The 9,953-nt window shown below is 34.2% G+C and overlaps 1 non-coding gene across 1 annotated transcript; it reads left to right on the top strand.

Annotated features, from left to right (window-relative positions):
* Positions 1 to 9,263: 9,263 nt before the first annotated feature.
* Positions 9,264 to 9,370, top strand: LOC139873982 (small nucleolar RNA R71). Its single transcript, XR_011767690.1, has one exon. It is a non-coding gene; the product is annotated as a small nucleolar RNA R71 (small nucleolar RNA).
* Positions 9,371 to 9,953: the final 583 nt, after the last annotated feature.

Below are 9,953 nucleotides of genomic sequence, written 5' to 3'. Positions count from 1 at the left end.
AAAACCTAGTTTTATTGTTCATAAATATGTATAAACATGATTTTGAGTTCATTTAATTGAAAATTTTGAAAATTTTTACTAGAATTGGGTAGTCAGTATATAAGACTAGGGCTGTTCTTTATTATCAGAGAGCACTAGATTCTAATACAACTACTACTTTACTAGTATTTGTAATGGTAACCAAGTGTATAAAGTAAAAATTTTAAAATCCGAAAGAATTTAACCCCTTCCCACACTTAAGATCTTGCAATGCCCTCATTTGCAAGAAATCAGTAATAATTTAAATTATTGAGGGTGATTTGTGTGAAAATGATTAAATTTTACCAAAGTTTCCAAACATATTGGCGTTTGTTTGCTGAATGATAAATGGTGCACATTATTTGTTCATTCCGTCTTGTTGTTATTTCACATATATTTTGCATCTTGTCGTCAAAATTAGTTGCTTTTGCTGAACTTAATGCCAGTCTTTGAAAATGCGTTGTTTTACCCTTTTGTGTAAATAAGATAAACTGCAAACATATATACATATTTTTGAAGTTTGGTATATTACCCCACATTCAAAAATTATTAAAATCTAAGAATAAAAGTTAGAAAATTATAAAAACTATTACAATATTAACATAAGTATTAAACGTATCAACATTACAAATTAAAAAATAAATAAAACTAAGTAGACTAGGGATGATACTGATACCAATAGGGGTTCCATGCATAACCATAGGTGCTATAGAATGCTTCGGCATGGTTATACGTAGTATACGGTGGTTGCATCTCTATAGGCCAGGGAGGGAATATGGGTTTTGGAGTAGGAATATAGTTTCTACCTATATGTTGGCAATGAGCTATGATTTGGTTTTGATGAACTTGCCAATCTTCAAATGCTCTCTGTCTAGCATTTTCGTACTCCTGTAAAGCTATAAACCTTTGCATTTCTTGCATTTCATTTCCCCTCCTACATTACCTTGCTGTTGGTTTCTCTCAACCTGTGGATGTCTACCATGGTATTGTACTGCGGCGTTATTTCGCCTCTTCAAAACTTTCGCACCATGGTATACATTTAAACCTATTGTATCGCGGGGTTCTGGTTCTTCGACTAATAATCCCCCCCGACTTATATCCACACCGAGATATTCAGCAATCAAAGTAATAAAAATACCACCTCCTATTATGCTATGCGGTCTCATCCCCCTAACCATAGCTGATAAATAATAACCCACACAATAAGGTATACTTACAGCGCTTTGTGGGTCTCGAATACACATATGGTAAAACAAATCCTGTTCATTTACCTTTTCCTTGTTCTTACCTCTTTGTATAATCGAATTAGCTAAAAACCTATGAATTACTCTTAATTCAGCTCTATCTATATCCAAATAAGAGTAATTTCCCCCTTTGAATCGGTGATGGCTTGTCATTTGACTCCATACACCATGTGTATCAAAATTTTCATCTATCTTTCTACCATTTAGTATCAACCCTCTACAATCGGCAGATGCTAACTCCTCAGGCGTATATTTACGTAAAGCCTGAGCCATGTCTAGTAAAGACATGTGGCGCATCGAACCTCCTAACAAAAATCTAATAAAAGATCGATCGGTTAAACTAGCTACCCGATCATTTAATTCTATACTACACAACAATTTTTCACACCATACTTTACATACAGGTCTACGCATGGTGAATAAACGTACCCAGTCGTTGAAAGTAGAATTACCATACCTCTGTGCAAGTAATTCCCTAATTGGCCCGGCCAATTCTACAGCTTCTAATGGTTCCCATTCTATGACCCTCGGTACCTCAACAACTTTAGAATGAAGAGTATGCAAACCCCTTTGGTATTTTGGATAATCTATCCAAAGTCTGTCAAATCTCAGGTTCGGGTGCAAATCTTCCAAGTGCATATCAGAAAATGTCATGACTGGATGAGGTATATCTTGCTTGTAGTAGTTATCCACCTCCTGTTGTTCCGCATTTTCAGCAGGAGCATTGCGAGCTTGGGATGAAGATTCACCCCTTTCAGTCTGCAAAACACATCAAACACAATTTTTATGCATCCAAATATGCATTAGTGTCAGCAAAATCATTAATCAAAATAATTACAATGACATGATCAATTTATATCAAACTTAAGCTCATTTTCACATTTTTATCAAATCTACACTTTTTCAAATAAGCATATACGAAAATGTTCGCCAAATTCATAAGCATTCAACTCAAATAACATGTCAAAATAATCATTACTAGCAATTAAACAAGTTTCAAATGGCATTATCTCTCAAAAATCAAGTTCATGAATTTTAGACTTGAAAAAGTCCACTTTAATTCTCAAAATCATGTTTAGGCTCAAAGTTTGGATCATTTAACTACCTAAACATGTTACACTACTTAATTTAGCAACAATTCATGACAAAAATCGGCCATAACCTGTTTATATCAAAAAGCCCCAAATTGCTCAAGAACACAAACCCTAGATTACTCAAAATTTGAAGTTTAAGGCTTCTAATCATGTTAAATAGCATCAATCTAGGTTATACAAGCATAATACATAAACAATTTAAGCATAATTACACTAAAAAGCATCAAAATCAAATTGGGAAAAAAATTGCTCAAGAACACTAATTTTCTGATTAAATGGTGTTTAGGTGTAGAAATTTACCGTTTTTCTTGAGTAATTCCTTGATAGCATCCTTCTCAACATGATTTTAGTAAAAGATTTGATGATTAACGGTTAAAAATTGTGATTTTGGGGGTGTTTTTCGGGTTTTTTCGCGCAGTATTTTAGCTGTATGTGTTTTTGTGGTGTGTGGTTTGAGCTATTCGTTCAGCTTTATTTTTTTTCTGTAATTTGGTCCCTCCGCGAGTCGCGGGGTTTAAACCTTCAAACTCCGCGAGTCGCGGAGTTTGTATATATATATTTTTTAAATATCTTATACTAATTAAAACAATTAAGTAATTAATTTTAAAATTTTGTTTCCCTTGTTATTTAGGACGAGGTCGTTTCGGATCGATGTCCTATTCCGTCCTTCGACAAAATTTTAAAATTTGTCTTTTTGTAGCGATTGTTTTAAAAGCTAAGATTTTTGGGGTTTTTTAATGTTTTTGGCATACTTTAATTCAATAAGATTAAAAATAATGATAATAAAAGTTCTCGTCCCTCCCTTGGGTAAAGCAATTTCGGTTTAAAGACCTAGTCTTCAACTTACGACGAATTTTAAAAATCATATTTTTAACTTAATGAGATAAAGTAAATTTTTGTTTTTAAATTCACACAATTTAAATATAAAATTCAAAATTAATATTAAAAATTCACACCAAACTTAAAATTTGAAATGCATAAAATTAAAAATTCATATTTTAAAAATTAAAAATTCACACCAAACTTAATTTAAAAATTCATATTATAAATTCACACCAAACTTATATTAATTTTTTTAAATATTTACAATTTTAAATATATTGATTTTACAAAGTTTACAATTTTAATTTAAGATTTATATATTAATTTTAAAAACATGGTAAAAATAAAATTAAAAATCTTTTTGGCTTTTTATCCCACTTTAATCAATCAAATATTATCAAAAATATGCGCCCCTCTTTTCGGTAAAGTAATTTCGGTTCCAAGACCTAATTTAACTCATGACGAATTTTTGAAATATTTTGGGTTGATTGTTTAAAGATATTTATACCTTAAGAATAAACGTTAAATTTCGCAGTGATGTAATAAATTTTTGAATGATATCAACAATTTCGGTCGCCAATCCTAATTTTATTCAATACCAATTTAATACTTTATAGCGAACAAATTAGCGTTTATTATCAAAAGGTTAAAAATAAAAAAAATAAAATAAAAACTGTACAGACATACCTGTGAAATAGATTTCTTAGTTATATGATCTATCCCATTCATAAGATAGTCGGTTTAATTGGTTTTCCATAGCTACATAGGCGTAACCTCGAGCATTCAGTGTCTTTTCTTCTAAACATATGAACGGTCCATCTCTGCATAAAGTAATAAATTCGGTATTTGAATAGGTTTGATTATTTGAACATTTACCTCCATGTGACCATTTTCCGCATTTGTGACATCTTTCTAGGTGTCGTGCTCTTTTTTTCGCTGCGGATTTTGATTTTTCTTTACCAAATTGTAACTTATTATCTTCGCATCTGGATTCTTTTCTAACTCCGTCCAATCTTTCTCTGATTACTGATACTATTTCACTCGGTAGTGTGTCATTATTACGTTTAGTGATCAAAGCGTGTAGCATTAGACCATGGTTTAGTTCACAGGCAGTCTTCATTTTGTAAAAACCTAAAAAAATAAAAATTCAGAATGGGGGGAGAAGACTAGTTCTTTAGGGTCTGCTAGGGAAAGACCATTCGGGTTCCATTTTCGAGAACTACACGAAAATAGACAATCTAACTCTAACAGAAATACATATTATCCTTTAAAGACTTGATTCTCCCCACACTTAGTTAGCTGTGGTGTCGAAATTGTGATTAACTTCGTTGTCGACTTCCATCAGACTATCTATGTAGTGTTTAACTCTGTGACCATTAACTTTAAATTCCATCCCATTTGAATTTATTAATTCTATCGTTCCGTATGGGAAAACTCTTTTGACTATGAATGGTCCAGACCATCTTGATTTCAATTTTCCAGGAAATAGCTTGAATCGTGAATTGAAAAGAAGAACTCTCTCTCCTTCTTTAAATTCTTTTGAACTTCTGATTCTTTTATCATGCCATTTCTTCATTCTTTCTTTATAGATTAACAAATTATCGTATGCTTCATGTCTTAATTCTTCTAATTCGTTTAGTTGACTTAATCGTAGACGTCCGGCTTCATGTAAATCAAGATTACATGTCTTCAAAGCCCAAAATGCTTTGTGTTCAATTTCTACTGGAAGATGACATGCTTTTCCATAAACAAGTCTAAAAGGTGTGGTTCCAATTGGAGTTTTGTAGGCTGTTCTAAAAGCCCAGAGTGCATCCTCCAATTTAATGGACCATTCCTTCGGATTTGATCCTATGGTTTTCTCTAGAATACGTTTTAAAGCTCGGTTGGTATTTTCAACTTGTCCACTTGTTTGTGGATGATATGCGGTGGAGATTTTATGAGTTACTCCATATCTTTTAAGAACTTTCTCAAGTTGATTATTACAGAAATGAGTACCCCGATCACTTATTAAAGCTTTCGGTGTTCCAAACCTTGCAAAAAGACGTTTTAAAAAGTTGACTACAACTCGTGCATCGTTAGTTTGGAGAGCTTGTGATTCCGCCCATTTAGATACATAATCAATGGCTACGAGAATATAGAGATTATTATGAGATTTTGGAAATGGACCCATAAAGTCAATACCCCAAATGTCAAATACTTCACATACTTGAATGACATTTTGTGGCATTTCATCACGTTGACTTATTTTTCCGGCCCTTTGACAAGCATCACAGGATTTGCAAAGAAGGTGTGCGTCTTTGTAAATTGTAGGCCAATAGAATCCAGCATCATAAACTTTTCTTGCTGTTAGTTGAGGCTCATAATTCCCTCCTGTTGGTCCTGTGTGACAATGGTTTAATATTTTACTAGCTTCATCTCCAAATACACATCGGCGTATTATTCCATCGGGACAACTTTTAAACAGATGTGGATCTTCCCAAAAATAGTGTTTTATATCACTAAAGAATTTCTTTCGTCTTTGGTACGATAATCCTTTTTCAAGGAATCCACATACTAAATAGTTTGCATAGTCTGCAAACCATGGAATTTCTTTATAATCTATCTTCAATAGATATTCATCAGGAAAGTTGTCTTGTATGGCCGATTCATTTAGAACTTCTAATTCGGGATTTTCAAGACGAGAAAGATGATCAGCGGCGAGATTTTCTGCTCCTCTTTTATCTCGGATTTCAATATCAAACTCTTGTAAGAGTACGATCCAACGGATTAATCTTGGTTTAGCATCTTGTTTCGAAAATAGGTATCTAAGAGCAGAATGGTCGGTATAGACCACCGTTTTTGCTAGAACGAGATATGATCGAAATTTGTCAAAAGCAAAGACAATAGCAAGGAGTTATTTTTCAGTAGTTGTATAGTTCGTTTGTGCTCCTTGTAACGTCTTACTAGCATAATATATAGGTTGAAATCGTTTTTCAATCCTTTGTCCTAAAACGGATCCCATTGCAAAATCACTTGCATCGCACATTAGTTCAAATGGTAGATTCCAATTTGGTGTTATCATGATCGGCGCATTAGTAAGTTTCTCTTTAAGAATATTAAAAGATTTGATAACTCCTCTGAAAAGATGAATGGAGCATCTTTTTCTAGGAGTTTATTCATAGGAGTGGCAATTTTAGAAAAATCTTTTATGAAACGTCGGTAAAAACCGACATGCCCTAGAAAACTCCTAACTCCTCTAACATTGGTGGGATGTGGAAGTTTAGCAATTACATCTACTTTAGCTCTATCCACTTCAATTCCTTCTTTTGAAATTTTATGACCAAGAACGATGCCTTCTTTAACCATAAAATGACATTTCTCCCAATTAAGTACTAGATTTGATTGTTCGCATCTAATAAGCATTCGTTCAAGATTAGCTAGACATGATTCAAATGTATCACCGAAGACTGAAAAGTCATCCATGAAAACTTCCATGCATTCTTCTATCATGTCATGAAAAATCGCCATCATACACCTTTGAAAGGTTGCAGGGGCGTTGCAAAGTTCAAATGGCATGCGTTTGTAAGCAAAAGTACCATAAGGGCACGTGAATGTAGTTTTCTCTTGATCTTCGGGTGCTATTGGAATTTGAAAATATCCGGAAAATCCATCTAGAAAACAATAGTAACTATTTCCGGCTAATCTTTCCAACATTTGATCAATGAAAGGTAAGGGAAAGTGATCTTTTCTAGTGGCGTCATTTAATTTTCTATAATCAATACACACACGCCATCCTGTTACAGTCCTAGTAGGAATAAGCTCATTTTTCTCATTTGTAATGACAGTCATGCCACCCTTCTTAGGCACGCATTGAACTGGGCTTACCCATGGACTATCAGAGATTGGATAAATTAAACCTGCATCTAGCAGTTTAATAATCTCTTTCTTAACTACATCTTGCATATTAGGATTTAGTCTTCGTTGGCATTGCACATACGTTTTATGACCTTCTTCCATAAGGATTTTATGTGTGCAATACGAAGGACTTATTCCTTTAATATCATGAATCTTCCATGCAATGGCTGGTTTATGAGCTTTCAACACAGAAATGAGTTGTGATTTCTCATTTTCAGTAAGAGAAGACGATATTATTACAGGTAATTCAGATTCACCATGTAAATAAGCGTATTCCAAATGGTTTGGAAGTGGCTTTAACTCTAATTTCGGAGGTTCTTCTATCGATGATTTATATCGATATCTGTCTTCTTCTTTTAGCATTTGAATTTCTTCTGTTGTTGGTTCATATCCATTAGCTATAAGTGTAGCTAACATTTCAGCTTCATCAATTTGTTATGTTCCTTCTCCTAAAGAACATTCTCCTGTTCCTTGTAATTCTGGAAATTCTTCTAATAATTCTGCATGTGCATCTATAGTTTGAATATAATAACATGTATCATCTGCAGATTGTGGTTGTTGCATTGCTTTATCAACTGAAAAGGTAACACTCTCATCCTCTATACTTAGGGTCAATTTCTTACCGAACACGTCTATCATTGCTTTAGCCGTGTTTAAGAATGGTCTTCCTAATATGAGAGGAACTTGAGAATCTTCTTCCATGTCCAGAACGACAAAATCTACTGGAAATACTAAAGTACCAACTTTAACTAGCATGTTCTCCATTATCCCTCTAGGATATTTTATTGATCTATCGGCTAGTTGTATGCTTATTCTGGTTGGTTTCAATTCTCCAAGGTCTAGTTTAGCGTATAGTGAATACGGCATTAGATTTATACTAGCACCTAAGTCTGCCAATGCTTCTATTGAACTAAGACTACCCAGAAAACATGGAATTGTGAAACTTCCTGGATCAGATAGTTTTTCTGGTATCTTATTCAACAGCACTGCTGAACAATTAGCATTCATGGTAACAGCCGAGAGTTCTTCCATTTTCTTTCTATTTGAGATTAGATCTTTCAAGAATTTAGCATATCTAGGCATTCCTGAAATCACATCAATGAAAGGAAGATTTACATTTATCTGTTTAAACATATCCAAGAATTTGGATTGCTCGGCTTCAAGTTTCTCTTTCTTCATTTTACTCGGGTAAGGAAGTGGTGGTTGGTATGGTTTAACATAAGGTTTAGCCTTAACTGTGTTATCATCATTAACCTTTTCAACTACCGGTTCTTTTTCCTTATCTTGATCAGGTTATGGTTCTTGTGGAGTATGAATAGCTTCATCAGAATTTACAGGTATTTCAGGTGGTTTAAGTGTTGTACCACTTCTTGTGGTAATGGCTTTAGCTGTTTCATTTCGGGGGTTAGCATTTGTATCACTAGGTAGACTTCCCGATTTTCTTTCACCTATTAACCTTGCTAGGTTACTTACTTCTTGTTCCAGATTTTGAATAGAAGCTTGTTGATTTCTAAATGCTTGAGCATTTTGTTCATTAGTTTGTTTCTGAGATGTGAAAAACTGCGTTTGAGTTTCAACTAGCTTCGTCATCATATCTTCTAAATTCGGCTTTTTATCATCGGTTTGTTGTGGTGGTTTGTTTTGAAAATTAGGTCTTTGCCGATTGTAAGTATTATTGGATACTTGTTGATTGCTAGGACCTTGTTGGTTGTTGTATGGAATATTTCGGTTATAATTCTGGTTTTGATTGTACATAGGTCTTGGCGGTTGATAATTATTCTGATAATTATTTCCAAGCCTTTGGTTTATGTATGAAATATTCTCTCTTTGTTCCATTGTTAATTCAATACTGAGACAATCTTTTGTCAAATGTGGTCCTCCACATTGCTCACAACTAATTCGTATTGAGTGAATATCCTTAGTCATCTTTTCCATTCGTCTCTCGACAGCATCTATCTTTGCGGAAATGGAATCTAAGTCATGGCTAGAATTGGCTCTAGCTGCATTAGATGATCTAACGATATCTTTTTCTTGGTACCACTCATGTGAGTGGGAAGCAGTGTTATCAATAATTTTGTAAGCATCAGTTTCGGTTTTCTTCATAATAGAACCACCAGCTGCTATATCTATGTCTTTCCTTGTAGTGATGTCGCATCCTTGGTAGAATATTTGTACTATTTGACAGGTGTCTAAACCATGTTGCGGACATCCTCTTAACAACTTTCCAAATCTAGTCCACGCCTCATATAGAGTTTCATTTGGTTTCTGTGTGAATGTAACAATTTCTCCTTTAAGTCTTACGGCTTTAGATGCCGGAAAGAATTGTTTAAGAAATTTTTCAACTAAAACGTCCCATGTATCAATCGCCCCTTCAGGTAACGATTCCAACCAATCTTTGGCTTCTCCCTTTAAAGTCCAGGGAAATAACATGAGATATATCTGTTCATCCTCCAATTCTCGGATTTTAAATAGTGTGCAGATCCTATTAAAGGTACGTAGATGTTCATTTGGATCTTCCTTCGGCGCACCACTAAATTGGCATTGATTAGTCACCATGTGTAGAATTTGTCCTTTGATTTCATAATCTGGCGCATTAATGTCTGGATGAGTAATTGCGTAACCTTGGCCAGTGCGTTTAGCTCTCATTCGGTCTTCCATACTTAAAGGTTCCAGATTCTCCATAATTGAATTTGTTGAATCGGAATCACTAGAGGATTCTGATTTAATGGTTCGTTCCTCAACAATCTCTGTTTGAATGATTGGTGGTTCCGGAGGAAAGTTTAGTGGTTCAGGATCTATGAATCGTCCCTGAATATTCTCCGGATTCTCAATTGTGAGGTCGGGTTCAAAAAATGGATTATCGGAAATTTGAACTGGAGTA

Source organism: Rutidosis leptorrhynchoides, chromosome 10 (genome assembly GCF_046630445.1).
Source record: "Rutidosis leptorrhynchoides isolate AG116_Rl617_1_P2 chromosome 10, CSIRO_AGI_Rlap_v1, whole genome shotgun sequence".
Classification (NCBI taxonomy): Eukaryota; Viridiplantae; Streptophyta; class Magnoliopsida; order Asterales; family Asteraceae; genus Rutidosis; species Rutidosis leptorrhynchoides.
The sequence above is the reverse complement of the archived record's forward strand: the minus strand, read 5'-3'. Positions and strand labels throughout refer to the sequence as shown.